Raw genomic sequence first — 18,950 nt, forward strand, 5'->3', positions numbered from 1 at the left:
CGAAAAAGACGCAAGTGGTGCTGTGGCTCAAGTGGTAGAGTGCTAGCCTTGAACTGAAGAGCTGAGGGACAGCACTCAGGCCCAGAGTTCAAACCACACGACCAACCAAAAAAAAAAAAAAAGAGCCTCAGTCAAAAAATAAAGTAATTAAGCCTGGTGTGATGAGACATACTTGTAATCCTAGCACTTGGGATACTGAAGCAGAAGGATCTCAAGTTCAAGGCCAGCCTGGGCTACATAGTGAGACAGAAAAATATATACATCACCTTTATAATAACAACAAAAATATTAAAAGTAAAAAAAAAAATGTAGTTAATCATGAAAAAAGAGTAATCTTGTATAATCTCCTGATTTTTTCATGAATTTAAGCCTTTCCACAGACATAAATACATAGGCCTAAGGATTGAGAAGAATTCCATCTGTCACCGCTTCAAAATGAGATTTTGAGCTAGGCATTTCAGTGACACTATTAGATGCTATATGAGAAATGAAACATTGGTCATCTATGTTTAGAATATGTGGAAGATAGGGAAGTTTTCCCAACTCACCAGAAACCTGGGGAGTGGACACTGATTTACTAGTAAAAGTAGGTTAAGACAGGAAAAAATAAACCAAATACTCCTTTTAGTTGGTTATTTAAGGGATAGGTTAAATGCCATAAGGAAATGTATCTCACCTAGATAGTTAGCATATGCAAAGCTCTGGGTTTGATCCCCAACCTGGCAAAAGAAAAAAACAAAACTGAATTTTAGTTGTGAGTTCGCCTTATATATTTCCCTGCCAGGCACTGATGGCTTATGCCCGTAATCCTAGCTATTCAGAAGGCTGAGATCTGAGGACCTGGGTTCATAGCCGCATAGGAAAAGTCTGTGAGACTCTTAAGTCCAACTAAGCAGGAAAAAAAGCTTAACTGATAGAGCAGCAGTCTTGAAAGAAAAGGCCAAGTGAAAGTACAAGGCTCTGAGTTTAAGCTCCAGTACAAAGATACACAGAGACACAGACACACAGACACAGACACAGACACAGACACACACACACGCACACAGAGACACACACACACACACACACACACACACACACACACACACACACACACACACACACACACACACACACACACACACACACACACACACACACACACACACACACACACACACACACACACACACACACACACACACACACCCTAGATTTCAGGAAATCAGATTGTAAGGTTCTATGTAACTTGAAAAAATATTGTTATTTACTAAAGATGACTGTTGTAAAAGGAAGAAACCAATGTAAATGTGCTCTTTTCATTTGACAGATTCTTAAAATGAAGACAAAACACTTTCTATTGACAAATCCTCAGCTGTGCTCCTCAGACTAAACCGTCAGGAAAATAAGATCCTCTGACAATGAACATAGCAAAAGATAATTAGGAAGCAATTAGGAGAGACTCCTAAATTAGCAGAGATTGGGAAGTACATTCTTTTTTAAAAACACTACAGAAAGGCAGTAATTATGCCTTAGCTTTCAGTATAGCTTTCTCTGGAGGTGAGAGAAGGGCATGACTTAAATGACCTCTGTGGTTCCTTTTTGTTTTTAAAAAAAAAACCTTGCATAGATTTTCATAGTAGGAAAGGAGGAAATGACTTTTACACTAAAAGAATGAGAGTCAACAGTGAAAATCCAGCCAAGTTTGTTTCCCAGCCTTTCTTCCTTCCCAGAATTAGTCTGAAATAATGCCAGAGGCTATAACTGATTTGTCTGAGCCAAACATTCTGTGGTGTGATATATAAAATGCTGGAGATCTGTCCTGACAGGAAGGAAATGCATTAATGCTGGATATACTCACTGCAGGCCTGACTATGGCTGGTACATAAGTGAGATGCACAATCAAAGGTGAAATGTTCTCTATAACTTGAGGATAGGTATGGGAGGGGGAAATGGAAGAAAACAATGGAAGGGGTGACATTGAGCAAGAAGCACTGTATGTACAACTTGGCTCATAGAATTGTAACTCCTATGCACAGCTATTTAACTTAAAAATGTTATTATTATAAAGGTGATGTACATAGGGGTTACATTTATACAAGTAAAGAGTACATTTCTTTTTGGACAGTGTTACCCCTTCCTTTGCTCTCTCCCAGTGTTTCCCTCCCATCCTCACCCCCAAGTTGTATAGTTCATTTTCAACATAGTATCCAGTGAGTACCACTTCTGTATCCGTTCACCCTTTGTCTCTCCATCACTAGTTAACTTTTTTTTAACAAAAAGAATGAACTAGGAAAAAAATGATGAAGTTTTGAAATTAATGTGTGTCCCTACCTCACTTCCATTATTCTAGTCAGGCTAACTTGACAATATTTAGATAGATTATACTTTACCATTCTATTTTAATCCTATGAATTATGAATTCCTGGAAATGCCATTGTGGGATATTTGTGGCAGTTATTTTTATGTGGAAGATTTTTATTAGTAATTTGGAGTTTCTGCGATTTCTATGTCCCTTTCTTAGTCCCTGTTCTCTTCCTCTGCTTTGTTCATCAGCTAAGCATGGAACTGCTCCCTCTGAGTGACTCATCACTGCTCACTGTAGTAATCTACTCTTCTTTGTCAAGCTAAATTTGGAAGATGCTGGAATTGCCATTCCAGAGGAGAGCAAGTCCTACAAACACATCCTGTTAACTCTTAACTCCCTGTGCTAATAACAGGGAAACACGGACACTACAGAACAAGGACTCCTCTCCATTTGATCTCAGCTAAGCCCACTACCACATAAGAACAAAGCCGGGGAGATGATTGGACAAAACAGAAAACCATTTGGGTGATATAGCCCTAATCCACCAAGCATATGAAGTCAAAGTATGTGGAAATGAGCGTTTCCAGTTGGATTATTTCGTGGTTCACTAATTCACGACTTTCCTAACCAGTATATAGAGAAGGCAGCTTTTGTGTGAAGAGCTGAAGCTCTTGAGATGTGTGGTGAGTTATCTAAGAACAGCTGTTGAGAATTCCCTGCGTTCCACACCAGTTTTACAACATGTGCCTGTTGATCATCGCATGGAGCATGGCTGGCCAGTCCCTGCTGTCTATTCTGGACCTGGAGAATTGGCAGTTCCTACTGCATGGGGCTTACACTGGACTGAGAGCATTTCCCTCTCCTTATTGTTTCCATAGCCAATTGGGAAATCAGTCGACTATCAGTATCTCAATTCTGCAGCGTGATGTGTTTTATTAGGGTCTAGGTTCTGAACTACCTTCCTTCCTTCCTTCCTTCTTTCCTTCCTCCCTCCCTCCCTCATTCCTTCCTTTCCTCTCTTCCTCACTCTCTCCCTCCCTCCTTTTCCTTCTCTTTCTCTCTCTTTCCTGCTTGTTTACTTCTTGTTTGTGTGTGTTTGCTGTGTGTGTGTGTGTGTGTGTGTGTGTGTGTGCGTGCGCGCGTGCACAATAGTACTTGGGTTTGATCTCAGAGCCTTATGTTATTGCTTAGCTTTTTTTTTTTTGCCAGTCCTGGAGTTTGACCTCAAGGCCTGGGCTCTGTCCCTGAGCTTCTTTTGCTCAAGGCTAGCACTTTTCCACTTGAGCTACAGTGCCACTTCTGTTTTTTCTGTTTATGTGGTACTGATGAATCAAACCCGGGCTTCATGCATGCTAGGCAAGCACTCTACTACCAAGCCCTTGATTTGATTAGCATTCTTAAAAAAAAAAAAAAAGGCAAAACAAATCTCAAGGCTGGTCCTTACCACTTGGGCCACACCTCATTAACCAGCTTTTTGTTGGTCAATTGAAGATGAGTCTGTTGGATTTGTCTGCCCTTGATCCTTAGATCTCAGCCTCCTAAATAGCTAAGATTACAGGCATGAGCCATCCAAGTCAGTTGTGTATTTCTTAAGGTTGATGCCCTGCTCCTCCATGTCTAAGTCTCAAACCCAGCATGCTCCATCATTCACCTCCATCTGTCTGTCCACCAGCCAACCTTCCTAAACAATGAAGCTTAATCCTACTTTGTGAGGATTGATCTCTCCTGCTTCTCCTCTTGTCAATTCAGTTATATAAACATTCCTTCCTACCAGACATTCCACACTTTCTTTGTTTCCTGTCAGATTCACAACTTGATATGAAATCCTAAAAATGCTTCTTATCTATATTCCCAGGCAGGTAAATGCTAGACTTAAGACCCTTTCTACTTCTCTTTTAGCCCCTTTAGCCTATATGGGACGTCTGTCTTAATATTTTCTTAAGTTGCTGAGAATTGTACGGTTTGTCGTTGTCGTCGTCATCATCATCATCATCATCATCATCATCATCATCATCATCATCATCATCATCATCATCATCATCGTTTTTTGCCAGTCCTGAGACTTGAACCTAGGGCTTGGGCACTGTTCCTGAGCCTCTTTGTGCACAAGGCTCTACTACTTGACCACAGGGCCACTTCTGGCTTGTTATGTGTAGTTTATTGGAGATAAGAGTTTCACAGACTTTCCTGCCAAGATTGGCTTCAAACTGTGATCCTCAGGTCTCAGCCCCTTAAATAGCTAGGATTACAGAAGTGAGCTACTGGTGCCTAGCTCTGTCACCCTTCTTAGCCTATATTTTATTGTCCCCCATTAGATCATTGATTGCATAGCTTCCGTCCTGGCTAAACAGGAAATGTGAGAAAACTCTATGTAAGCCAGAAACCTTGCTGCTGTTATTATGAGGCAAAGCAAGCCAAAGGTGACTTTCTCTAACTTTCCTCAAAGAAGGAGGCAGGCTGTCAGCTGAAATAGAAAAAATAGAAACTTTATAAGTATTGTCCAGAGCCCAAAGTAAGGAAATGTTACAGGTGTGACACTACCATGCTGATTTTTATTATAGCTGTTGTTGGTTGGGAGGTTTGAACTCAGTGCCTGGGCACTATTCCTAGTTCTTTTGCTCAAGTCTAGCTCTACCACTTTAAGCCACAGCTACACTTCTGGTTTTTGAGTAGTTAATTGGAGATAAGACTCTCACTGGGACTTTTCTGCACAGGTTTGCTTTGAACCATGATCAGATTTCAACCTCTTGAGTAGCTAGGATTACAGGCATGAGCCAACAGAGCCCGGCTCCATACTGGTTTTTTTTTTTTTTTTTAATGTATACAGCTCCTTTTGATAAGGTCAACAGAGGCTTTTAAATGTATCGCAAGAATCAAAAAAATAAAACTTTTAAGGCTATTTTAAGGCTTCAGAACCTTGCTTCCTACCACATGAAGACATTGAGTTTTCATATGCTGGATTGCTTTGTCTCATGCTAAGGGTTTAATTATTTCCAATATTTACTGAATACGGCACTAATATTATTACTTTAGTATGTCATAAAAGAACATCATAGAGAAAGTAATTTTGTTACTTTGAATTAGAAAATAAAGTTTGGGAGGGTGTGAACTCAAAACTTCATATGCTTGATAGGCAGGCACTCTAGCACTTGAACTACATTCTGGCTTTTAATGTTTAGATAAAAGAACTGAGGCCCACACATTCTATTAGGGATACATTTTGTACTTGAACCCACATTTTCTTCACTTTAGAGTCTGCTTTCTTATTTCTCCAGCCCCTGCATCTCAGAATTACAGAATACTCTGGGAAGAAAACTGCTTCTTTATTTTATGATTGAGGAAGATACAAAAATAGACATTTACCTAGTAGATTTTAGAATATGCCATAAAAGGGTTCCTTAAGAACCTGTAGCACAAGATGGTTTTCAATGCTTATACAATGCTGCCATCTTGTGGAAATTTTTTCTAGACAGCCTTCCATAGCATCACGCATAGTCAGAATTAGTTTTGTCCAAACAGTCAAATATTAAATGCCATCAAATAGCACCATCACAGAGTGCTATAATGACTACAAACTGCTTTCTCTCTCCAAGTAGATCATATGACATGAGATCAGAGATCAAGTCCTATTTATAGTTATATCTGCATTCCATCCCAAGCATTAGCACATTGGGTGATAATTATCCAGCAAACCATTTTGTGACTTAATGGAAGATGAGCACAGATTACAGAGGACAAAGTCAAAGTTATAGCAGATCCCTTTTCCAGATTCCCAAATCAGTGCTTTACTATATGATATGTAAGTATATATTGTGTCTGCTTGTGCATATTGATACCTGTCCTTTTAGGTGGCCACAAAGAAGGGTAGCTGTCAGGCATGTCTCTGAGATAAGAGCACTGAGCTTATTTACTTACATATTTGTTTATGTCAGCACTAGGCTTGAACTCAAGAGCATTGTGCGTTCCTCCCCCCACCCCCTGCCTCTTGCTTGCTTTTTTTGGTCTCAGCAAGGCAAAATTTACCTCTTCAGAAGGGTGTGCCACCAGCCAAAAATCTGACTAGCAAGCACACAGAACAAACAGGGTGCCCTCCTCTTTATCCTAACACAGCAGTCCCTGCCCCTTTGCTCAGATTGGTTGAGCCCAGGTTCAGAGTCTACTTGTGATTGGCTAGTTTGAATACGGTAAAATTTATTTACGTAAGGAGACTTTGAAATAAGATTAACAATACACAAGTAATCTTGAAATATACCTGTATTCTCTGCTATTTCTTTTTCTTTTTTCGTTTTTTTGGTGGGGGGGTCTGGTTGTGGGGCCTGACCTCTGAGCCTGGGCACTGTCCTTCAGCTCTTCAGCTCAAAGCTAGCGCCTTCCACTTGAGCCACAGAGCCACTTCTGGCTTTTTTCTTTTTGCTTATGTGGTGCTGAGGAATCGAACCCAGGGCCTCAGGCATGCAAGGCAAGCGCTCTACCACTGAGCCACCTTCCCAGCCCATCTCTGCTATTTCTTGAACAAGAGATGGTGTCTTCCATCTCCTTTTTTTTTTTGGTCAGTCATGGGGCTTGAATTCAGGGCTTGAGTGTTGTTCCTAAGCTCTTTTACTCAAGGCTAGTGCTCCACCATTTTGACCCATAGCTGCACTTCCAATTTTCATTGGCAATGAGTCTTGTGGACTTTTCTGTCCTGGCTGGCTTTGAACAGTGATCCTCAGATCTCAGCCTCTTGAGTAGCTAAGATTACAGGCATGAGCTACTAGCACCTGGCCTTAAATTCCATCCTGCTTACTTTTTCAATCAAGGCTGCTGCTCTACTACTGGAGCCACACCTCTACTCCTGGCTTTTTGCTGGTTAATTAGAGATAAGAGTTTTCTTCTCAGGCTGGCTTCAAACCTGGCTACTCAGATCTCAGCCTTCTGAATAGCTAGAATAGTAGGCATGAGCCACTGGTGCCTGGAATGGTTTATTTATAGACTGCCACACTGGACTAACCACTGTTCTAAATACTAAGTTTACGAGCCCTGCATTTGGGTGGTCTACAGTCTAAACCTAGACTATTGCTTGTCAAATAGATACATCATAGTGGTCACTACTTGGTGAAGACATCTTATTCAGGATCTGTATTACAATGTAAGAAACTATTTTGTTTATGCTTTCAGAATCACTATAAACTCAGTCTTCACAAAATATCATTAATTTGAGTATTGCTCTTATTATCTCATTTTGAAGCATTCTAAAGTTTACGTTTTTTTCTCATAGGTTATTTCACTATTTTTGCTCAATCAACCCTGTTGATTATTTTTTGGCAATACTAAGATTTGAACTCAGAACCACGTGTAACAACCCACCGCCTAAGATTTTTATACTCAGTTTATACAAAACTAAGTGTCAGATAGGCTAGTTACCTTGCCATATTTACAGACAGTAAGTAGTGGGGCTGGTTTTATGAAAAGGCCAAGTTTATTCACTAGTAGGTTCTTTTAGGTTTGTTAATCCAACAGGACCTGCAGCTCACTGAGAGGTATGTCTCATTGCACTTCCAACTTTACATTTATGCTTATAGATACATATCTTCTAATTAAAATGATGTATACCTATCTCCTCTATTTAAGGATATATCCTTAAATATATCAGATTTAAAAAAACTTACTGTTATCTAATACACAGATTATATTCAAATTTCTTCAGTTGTCTCAGTATTTTCCTTAGTTCTGATCTAATTTAGCATCAAACATTTATTTTCCTTCCTTCCCTCCCTCCCTCTTTCCTCTCTCCCTTTCACTTTCTCCTCCTTCACTCCTTGGTGAGGAAGATGCTTTACCACTTGAATCATATTCCCAGCCCTTTTGACTTTTGTTATTTTTCTGATAGGATCTTGCCCTTTACCCAGGCCAGCCTGAACTATAATCTTACTATTTATGTTTTTCATGTAGATTATGGATGGGCTGGGAATGTGGCTTAGTGGTAGAGTGCTTGCTTAGCATGCATGAAGCCCTGGGTTTGATTCCTCAGTAATACAGAAACAGAATAAACTGGAAGTGGCGCTGTAGCTCAAGTGGTAGAGTGCTAGCCTTGAGCAAAAAAAGCTTAGGGGCAGTGCCCAGGCCCTGAGTTCAAGCCCCAGCCTGGCAAATAAAAAACAAAAAGCAAAAGCAAAAACAAGTAACTCCATATAGATGGGATGGTAAGTACTTGTCATCTCATCCAACTTCTTATTAGTTAATATGGGGTCTTGATAGTGTTTGGCCATCTGGCCTTGAATCATACTTCTCCCCATTTTAGCCTCCCAAGTAGCTAGGATTACAGGCATGAGCCATGGTCCACAGTTTAAGCATTGTTTTGTTTCTTGTCATCTAAGTGTTGTTCAGTCTGAATCTTCAGCCTTTCTTTTAATTTCTTTCCCTAGACAATTTTGAAGATTACAGACTAGTTATTGTATAAAATGTTCTTTAATTTACATTTGCTTTATGTTTCCAAATGATTTGATTCAGGATAGGCATTTTTTTTTGGCAGAAACTGCTTTGAAGTAACATTGTGTCCTTTCTTTTCCATTGTATTGAGAACAAATGCTGCCAGGGTATTACACTATTAGTGCAATTAGCTAGAGCTTTTGGTTAAGGTACCATCCATAAAGTTACTTTATTGCAAAGTTACTTTTTTGCTTTTGTAATTAATAAGTCAGATATGGGGGTATTTTGAGTGTAAATAAAGATCCTATTTCACATCAAAACTTGCACTGTAACATCAAGTTTTTTTTGTTTTTTGTTTTTTTTTTGGTTGTTCATGGGGCTTGAACTCTGGGCCTGGGCACTGTCCCTCAGCTCTTCAGCTCAAAGCTAGTGCTCTACCACTTGAGCCACAGTGCCACTTCCAGTTTTGTTTTTTTCTTTTTTTGGGCCCGGTTGTGGGCCTGAACTCTGGGTCTGGGCGCTGTCCCTCAGCTCTTCAGCTCAAGGCTAGCACTCTACCACTTGAGCCACAGTGCCACTTCTGGCTTTTTTTTTTTTTTTCTGCTTATGTGGTGCTGAGGAATCGAACCCAGGGCCTCATGCATGCAAGGCAAGTGCTCTACCACTGAGCCACCTTTCCAGCCCCCATCTTTTTTTGGGGGGGGGTGTTCTGGTCATGGGGCCTGAACACAGGGCCTGGGCGCTGTCCCTCAGCTCTTCAGCTCAAGGCTAGTGTTCCACCACTTGAGCCACAGTGCCATTTCCGGATTTTTTTCTTTTTGCTTAAACTGTTTTATTTTTTTATTTTTTTGGTCCGGTCGTGGTGCCTGAACTCTGGACTTGGGTGCTGTCCCTCAGCATTTCAGCTCAAGGCTAGCACTCTACCACTTGAGCCACAGCGCCACTTCTGGCTTTTTTCTTTTTGCTTATGTGGTGCTGAGGAATTGAACCCAGGGCCTCATGCATGCAAGGCAAGCGCTCTACCACTGAGCCTTATTGGAGATAAGAGTCTCCCAGACTTTTCTGCCTAGGCTGGCTTTGAACCTTGCTCCTCAAATCTCAGCCTCCTGAGTAGCTAGGATTATACGTATGAGCCTGGCATCAAGATTTTTTCTAAGCAGACCATTACTTTGATGTTTATTAGTTATCTTTAATTTTTGTGTGTGTGTGCCAGTCTTGAATTTAGCGTCTAGATGCTGTCCTTGAGCTCTTTTGCTCAAGGCTAGCGCTCTACCACTTGAGCCACAGGTCCATTTCTAGCTTTTTTGGTAGTTAACTAGAAATAAGAGTCTTACAGATTTTCCTGCCCAGCCTGGCTCACAGTCCTCAGACCTCAGCCTCTTGAGTAACTAGGACTACAAGTGTGAGCCACCAGCACCAAGTTACTAGTTACCTTCTTACTATAAGTAACAATTTTCCATTTTCTTCCCTCCCTCCTTTCCTCCCTCCCTCCCTCCTTCCTTCCTTTCTTGGTGGTACTAGTATTTGAACTCAATGCTTGCTAGACAGTCTGGTACCACTTCAGCCACTCCTTCAGCGGTTCTCCCTCCCTCCCTCCTTCCTTCCCTCCCTCCCCCTTCCTCTTCCTGATTCTAGGTCTTGAACTCAAGGCTTCAAGCTCTTATTCAGCTTTTTTGCTCATGTCTGGCACTCTACCACTAGTGCCTGGCTAATGTTATATTGATAATTAAATTATCTTAGATTTGGCCAGAAAGTCTCTTTGTTATTGTGGTTCTTACATTGTTTTAACATGTTTTCCTTGATTCCTTGACACTTTCTTTCTACCTGGCCCAATACATTATTTCAGGCTCATCATCGGCTGCTGCTGCTCCTCTGCCTCTTCCCTCTTCCTTCTCCTCCTCCTCCTCCTCCTCCTCCTTCTTCTTTTTACTCTATTGTTATTATAGAGTTGATATACAGAGGGCTCCATTTACATGCATCTGGTAATGAGTACATTTCCTTTTGTACATTGTCATCTGCATCAGCTACTTCTTTAAGGAGCAACTGATCCTTTTAGTGGAGAATAATATTTTAAAAAACAATCTTGGGCTGAGAGCATGGCTGAAGTCTGCCTAGCCTGTACAAGACTCTTAGTTCAGGGCTGGGAAGGTGGCTCAGTGGTAGAGCGTTTGCCTTGCATGCATGAGGCCCTGGGTTTGATTCCTCAGCACCACATAAGCAGAAAAAATCTGGAAGTGGTGCTATGGCTCAAGTGGTAGAGCATTAGCCTTGAGCTGAAGAGCTGAGGGACAGCGCCCAGGCCCAGAGTTCAGGCCCTACGACCGACAAAAAAAAAAGACTGTTAGTTCAAACCTTAATGCTGACCAGGCCTACCAGCCTGGCCACTTTCATTCTTTCTGTTTCTGCTTATTTATGAAGAGTTGCCAGATATTTAACATTTCAAGGGATGAGGTGGATTTAGGTTGTCCCTTCTATGTCTCCTAATCTTGTAGATAAAAAGGGGGGGAGGGATGGAAAGAGAGAGAGAGAGAGAGAGAGAGAGAGAGAGAGGAGTAGTTGCCTCTTGACTCTTAGTTCTGCTGTCCTTTCTTAACTACTTCTTTCTCTGCCTTCCAAAACTTTTTTTGTGTGTGCAAGTGTACATGCACACATGGGCGTGTGTGTGTGCTGATACTGGGGCTTGAACTCAGAGTGCATGACTTTTGTGCTCAAGACTGAGCCACACATCCACTTGCATTTTGTGGGCTTTTTGTGGTTTTTTTGCTGGTTAGTTGGAGATACAGAGTCTAATTTGTCTGCCTGGTCTGGCTCCAAACCTTAGTCCTCAGATCTCAGCCTCCCCAGTAGATAGGATAAGCCACCAGCATCTGGCATGTCACGTTTTCTTTCCTTTCTTCCTTCCTTCCTTTCTTCCTTCTTCTTTCTTTCTTTCCTTCCTTCTTTCTTTCTTTCTTGTTGGTCATGGGGCTTGAACTCTGGGCCTGGGTGCTATCCCTGAGCTCTTCAGCTCAGTGTTCTATCACTTGAGCCATGGTGCCATTTCTGGTTTTCTGGTGGTTCACTGGAGATAAGAGTCTCACAGACTTTTCTGCCCAGGTTGGCTTTGAACTGTGATCCTTGGATCTCAGCCTCCTGAGTAGCTAGGATTACAGGCATGAGCCACTGGCACCCAGCCACATTTTCTTAATTTACACTTCCATCCATTCACTCAGCAACTACTCAACACTTACTGTGTAAAAGATGCTGGACAATGAAAGGAATCCACAGATTGAATAGACAACTCTGAAATCATGCTTTTGAATTTTGAGCCAGGAACATGTGTTTTCTTTAAAAAAAAAAAAAAGAGACAAAAATTTTAAATTAATTACTGGGAGCTGGGAAGGTGGCTCAGTGGTAGAGTGCTTGCCTTGCATGCCTGAGGCCCTGGGTTCGATTCCCCAGCACCACATAAGCAAAAAGAAAAAAGCCGGAAGTGGTGCTATGGCTCAAGTGGTAGAGCGCTAGCCTTGAGCTGAAGAGCTGAGGGACAGCGCCTAGGCCCAGAGTTCAGGCCCCATGACCGGACCCAAAAATAAATAAATAAATAAATTCATTACTGCCTAAGGACAAAGTAAAAAAGAAAAAAATTAAATCTTGGGCTTAGTGTCACTAAGGACAAGGCAATATTGTTACTTGTAACTGTTCTAAAAATTAATTCCAAAAGGCAATCCTTTTAAGAGATTTCCAGTCAAAAACAAGTAAGCTGGATAGGGTCATGTTTACCAGTAGTATCAGCACCCAGGAGGCTAAAGCAGAAAGATTGTGAGTTGGAAGCCAGCCTGGAGCTACATAGTGAAACCTTGTCTCAAAACAACAGTAGCAACAAAACCAAGTAGCTCTCCAAGAGGGTACAAATGGCTCTTCTGAAGATGACATGTCGACTGCTGCCTATCAAAATATTTGTGACTAATTTGAGAGATGGGGAAATTAGTGCCTGAGCATTGGAAATTTCCCTCAAAACAACACAGAGTCCTAAAATAGAAGGGAAAAACACCCATCAGTATCAAGTGAACATTTATCCAGCTTATTTTCTTCTTAAATTACCAAATACACACTTGGGAAAGCAATTTCCCAGAGGGTGTTGACACATCTGAAAACAAAGAATAACACGAGCAAGGAGGAGGGGACCCTGTAATAGGGTGCAGTAACACGTGTAAGGAGGTGGTTTCACACACAGGAAAGACAGAACTGACACGTACTTTAGCAAACCATGAACAGGGATACTGGGCTCTGAAGACTCACCCCCAGGTAACTAGGAGGCTGGATTTAAGAATCACACTAGGTTTGGGAGTCAGTTCTTGATTTTCCAGAGGCATTCTGGATAACCCACATAACCATGCTAAGATTCCATTTCTCTACCAGTAGTTTAGAATAGATAAAACACCAGAATGAAGGAACTTCAGAGATCACCTGAAGCAGGCTTTCCTGTGTGTGTGTGTGTGTGTGTGTGTGTGTGTGTGTGTGTGTGTGTGTGTGTGTGTGTGTGTGTGTGTGTCCTGGGACATGATCTCAAGGCCTAGGAGCTGTCTGAGCTTTTGTGCTCACTACTTTTGTGCTCTACCACTTGAACTACAGCTCTACTTCTGTTGTTTTTTTTTGCTGGTTAATTGGAGATAAGAATATCACAGACTTTGAATATCAAGGCTTTGAACCTTGATCTTTAGATCTCAGCCCCCTGAATTGCAAGGATTACAGGTCTGACCCATCTGTGAGCCCAGCCCACCTTTCACTTTTATGAGGTATTGGGTTTGAACTTAGGGTCTCCTACCTGCTCTACCACTGAACCATGTTGCCACTACTAGGGCTTGACCCAGGGCCCAGGAGCTGTCCCTCAGTCATTCAAGGTTGTTTCTGTACCACTGCTCTGTTTTTGGCTTCTTATTTGGAGAGAGGAATCTCACAGACTTTCCTGCTTGGGCTAGCTTCAAACCACAAACCTCAGGGGTTTAAACCAAGGGCCTGGGCACTGTCTCAGAGTTTTTTTTTTGATTTTTGTTCTGTTGTGCCTGTCTGGAGCTTAAACTCAGGGCCTGGGCTCTGTCCATGAGCTTTGTTCTGCTCAAGGCTAGCCCTCTATCACTTGAGCCACAGCTCCACTTTCAGCCATTTTGGTGGTTAATTGGAGATAAGAGTTTCATGGACTTTCTTGCCTGAGCTGGCTTTGAACGAGATCCTTAAGATCTAAGTCTCCAGAGTAGCTAGGATTATAGGGCCCATTGGTGCTCAACTCCGACCTTTTCTTGGAAGCATTCCCAATATGCCTCTGTGCTAAAGTGCTTCATCTTAGTGACAGAATACACTCTCTCTCCAGGAAATTGGTATCATTTTAAACATTATTAGAAAAGCTCTTTACCTACTGAATTATAGTGTTCCCTCTATAGCTTTTCCCATTGTGGTAACTACTCAGGCTATACAGACCATAATCCACAACATCCCTTCACTTTCTATATGCCTTTTTTCTGCTGAGTAAACCATCCTTCCTTCTCAGTTGCCCTTGCCTATTACATTCAAGATCTGACACATTCTGGTCTTGACATTCTGCTCTTCATATTTATGGGTGTGATGGTTAAGCACTATCCTGTCACATGGTAGTTAGGGGACTGTAAGCAAACCACTGTACTTGGTCTGCCTCCCTTTCTTTCTGCAAGTGAGAATGATAGCCACACTATCCTCCCAGAGAAATTGTGCATGAGATGAATGAGACAGCACAAAAAAAATGTTTAGTGGGCTGGGAAGGTGGCTCAGTGGTAGAGTGCTTGCCTTGCATGCTTGAGGCCCTGGGTTTGATTCCTCAGCACCACATAAGCAAAAAGAAACAAAGCCGGAAGTGGCGCTGTGACTCAAGTGGTAGAGCGCTAGCCTTGAGCTGAAGAGCTGAGGGACAGCGCCCAAGCCCAGAGTTCAGGCCCACGACTGGACCCCCCCCCCCCCAAAAAAAAGAAAATGTTTAGTATCTTACCTGTACTTAGCAATGCTACTCAGCCAGGAATGGGAATACATAAAAACTGCTAATGAGAATAAGAACGGGCAGCACTAGAAAAGTTAGACTAGTCTATTCCTGGCTCCACAAAGTCAGGTTGCCCTCCTATTAAACTGTCTATATGTTTCACAGCAATGATCATGTTTAATGGTATGTGCAAGCCAGCTGCTAGGGGCTCAAGTCTATAATCATAGCTACTCAGGAGGCTGAGATCTGAGGATCAAGGTTTGAGTAAGCCTGGATAGAAAAAGTCCATGAGACGCTGTCTCCAGTTTACCAGTCAAAAGCCGCAAAGGGAGGTGTTGCTCAAGCGGTAGAGTTCAAGTCCCAGTACTGTCACCCACAAACAACCCAAGTCATGTGCTCAACGTCTAAGACCGCAAGCCACAGAGATGAGGACTTTTCTGTCTGGTTAACCACAGGGTCTTTCGTGCCCAGAGCAGAATTTGACTCAGAGGAGAGTCACAGATGAGGCTGGAGGCAGATTTACCTAAGGTTGTGCAAAGAGCCTGTGGCCAAGAGCCAGGTGTGTGGGCAGCCAACACTCCGAACTGAAGTCTGGTGATGTGGCCAGGCCCACAGAAACCCAGGGCGGCCGGCCTGGGTGGGCATTCCTTCCAGTGCGGACCCTCTGTCCTGGCGAGGGGAGGCGCGGTGATGAGAGCCCGGGCGCAGAGTCCACCGGCGGGCGCGGCGCCAAACCCCGCCCAGCGCCGCGGCCACCACCGGCCACGGCCACTCGGCCGCCCGAGCAGAAAACAACCTGGCTCCAGAAAGAACAATTAACAAAGGCGGAGGCGGCGCACGCACGACGCAGCGGCGTGGGCCGAGCCAAGGCCTCCTGCACCCTGCGCCCTCCGTGCGCCCCGCAGCTCGGAGCCCGGCGCGCCCCTTCCGCGCGGTCACCGCACCCGCCGGGCTCCAGGAGCGCGCGAGCACTCGCGGGCAACCGGCGCTTGCGCGAGGTGAGTCCTCCTCTCCCTCTCCCTCCTCTCCCTCTCCCTCCTCCCCCTCCCCACTTCCTGCTTCCCCGGAGGGCTGGACCCGGCCTGGGAGGGGTGCGGGAAAGCAGCTGCTGGGAAGATTAGGAGGGGGAGGTGGGGGATGGGAAGGAGGGTGCGCCCGACTCCCAGGCCTCAGGTCGCGTTGTGGTTGGAATCTTAGAGGAATATAAACCCCTTGATTCAGAGTCCCTTTTGCAGGTGGGAAACTGAGGCCCAGGGATATAAATTGGGCTAGGTTAAAATGGTTGCTATTCATTGTTAATCTCGGTCTGTTGCCAGGTAAAATGAGAGGCGTCTCTGAATAAGAATGCATACATTAAAACAATGGAAAAATACAAACAATGACAGAATCCTTGCTAAGAAACTATACTTATGAATAGACAGTGAAGGCCAGGGGAACAGAGGACAGAGATTGGAGACCACTTAGATAGATTTGGTAAATTGGCCAAGGGCCCCCAAAACTAGGTCTAGCAGTGGAATTGCAGCTCCTGCTTGCTGCAAAGGGCGAACTGGACGGCATGTCCGGGCACTGGCTCTCTGCCTTCTGGAGGTCTCTGATCCCTAAGGAGCTGGTGTCCAACTCCCCATCAGGGGTTCATGCATAACCTCACACACCTTTCAGGTTTGACTGGAATGTCTGCTGTGAGGAATGACTGTGGGCTGACATTCAGAGCACTGTATTAGTTCCTTTGAAGTTAGATAGCTAATGCCGTGTCCTTGGTTAGTTCTGTGATTTAGGGACTTGTTATTTAACTTCTTCAAACCCTATTTTTATTTAAGAATAAGAGATAAGATTTGTCTGATTCATCCTCCAGGCATTTACTTGGTGTTCAATAGAAAAAGCAGAGACACATAACATGGTTTTTGACCAGCTGTGCCAGGTTGGGAAAGGGCAGTGACTTGGAAGAAATTGGGCTGGGTATGATATGCAATACAATTGTAAACATGAAGCCTGGCACTGGTGGCTCATGCTTGTAATCCTAGCTACTCAGGCGACTGAGATCTGATGATTTTGGTTTTAAGCCAGCAGGGATAGGAACATCTGTGATTCTGTGATACTTATTTTCAATTAGCCACCAAAAAGCCGGAAGTGGAACTGTGGCTTAGTGCTTCCATGTAAGCAAAACAGCTAAAGGACAGTGCCCCTGTCCTGAGTTCAAGCCCCAGTACTGGTACACACAAAAATTATAAACATGAAAGTGTGAAGTCAATCTTCTCATGGCTTTCAAGCCACACAGCATGTACCCTGGTGATGGTGTGCAAATTGAGGGTAGTATTTGGCCCAAGGTCAAATGCTACAAGTGGAAACAACCAGATATTATAACAAGCATTGTTTACTGGGCCTTACCTGCTTCTTTGAAATGGAGCTAGCATCTATAGTTTATTTCTAAATGAGAGGAAAGATGATATTAACTGGGACCTGGGGAGCACCTAATCTTGTCCAGCAATAGGAGTTGTGGAGTGTCTGCCAGGTCATAGGAGTCACCCACATCTGGCTCACATCCCCCTTGGATCAGCAGATTACTGTGACCTACAGTGCCTTGGTTGATTCTGCTCAGAACAAATCAATGGCTTTTTTATTTAGCTAATGAGGAGGGGTAGTGTCTTTGGGTGCTGTCACAGAGCCGGCATGGTGTTTTTCAGGTTTGATTGCCCAAAGCCTAGTGCTATTTATTGACAGGCATAAGAATTTGACATCTGTGAATACAGAATTGTGAATACAGGGCCTGGTATGGCTCATTTATCTATAAAAAAGAGTGACTCCTAAAAAATACTGTGTTGTCTACCTTCTCTTCCTTTTATAGCCTTCCAAATAGAGCCAGGGAGGTGTGGCTAAGGGTAAATAGTTGCTTTTTAATTTGGATTAAATGAAGAACCTTTTTGGAAAAGGCTGTTCCTTGTTTGAAGACAGCCCTGCACCCCTCTGTGAGTCCTTGCCTCCAGATCCACTCACACATTCCTTGTAGGACACATTAAACAGAACTTCTCAGCAAATAATGTATAGACTTCTTGTGTTAGAATCAACTAGGGGTTTGTTAAAGTGTCCCACCCCACCGAATCAGAATCTTCAAGGGGGGGGGTGGTAAAAATTTATGGGCTATGTGGGCTTGATGATTCTTACACACCTGTGGTTACCTCTGTGTATGTGGGGGGAGGGGAGCAGTTAGTTTAGAGGTCTATGAATTGCCTTTTATACCTTTCTGTATTGTTTGTCTAGCTATGTAATGAGAACCCCTTTCATAATTTAAAGTGTTTTTTTGTGATATTAGAGTAGGTGCTCTACTGCTGAGCCACACCTCCAGCACATTCCTATACTGGTTATTATGGTTATTTTTTAAAATTTGGTAATGATTATTATTATAGAGTGTCTTGCTTCTGGCCTGAATCCATACCTGGACTACAACCTTTCTATTTTATACTTTCCACATAGCTGGTATGACAGGCATTTGCCACCATGCCCAGCTTCTTCCATTGAGATAGAGTCTCAATGACTTTTTTTTTTGGCCTGAGCTGGTCTGGAACCTCCAGTCTCTCAACCTCAGTTGAGATGACAGGCATTCACCACTTGTTCAGACATTCATTGAGAAGGGGACCTCATGAACTTTTTGCCTGGACTGGTGTTGAACCCTTCTTCCCTGTTTTAGCCTCCCAAGTATTTAGGTTTACCAATATGAGCCATGAGAGTTGGCTTAAATGGATAAGCACATCTTCCTGGATCAGGTTTGCTATAGCACAATCTCCCTTTGAATTACTGTACATATATGGTTGGCTTTCAGTAGGGGAAAGAGAATAGTCTAGAATGACTGTGTGTGTGTGTGTGTGTGTGTGTGTGTGTGTGTGTGTGTGTGTGTGTGTGTGTGTGTTCAAAGCTAGCACTCTACTCCTTGAGCCACGGCTCCACTTCCAGCTTTTTGGTGGTTAATTAGTAATTAGAGATAGGAGTTTTTCTGCCTTGCTTGGCTTCAAACCACCATCCTCAGATCTCAGCTTCCTTAGTAGCTAGGGTTTCAGGCATGAGTAGCTGATTTTTTTTTTTAAACTGGTCAGACTCCAAGTGATCTGTTTCTCTTTCCAAAACCTAGCAACCCCATGCCTCACCTCCTTTTAAAAAAAATCAAGTGGCAGAGAATCAACTCAGAACGGCTTAGGCCAGAGTTGGGGTAGAAAAGAAAATGTATTAGCTCATGTAAAACCAAAAATAAAGTGAATCAGTCTCCAACATGGCTGGACT

Source organism: Dipodomys spectabilis, unplaced genomic scaffold (genome assembly GCF_019054845.1).
Source record: "Dipodomys spectabilis isolate Male_0828 unplaced genomic scaffold, ASM1905484v1 ptg000147l, whole genome shotgun sequence".
Classification (NCBI taxonomy): domain Eukaryota; kingdom Metazoa; phylum Chordata; class Mammalia; order Rodentia; family Heteromyidae; genus Dipodomys; species Dipodomys spectabilis.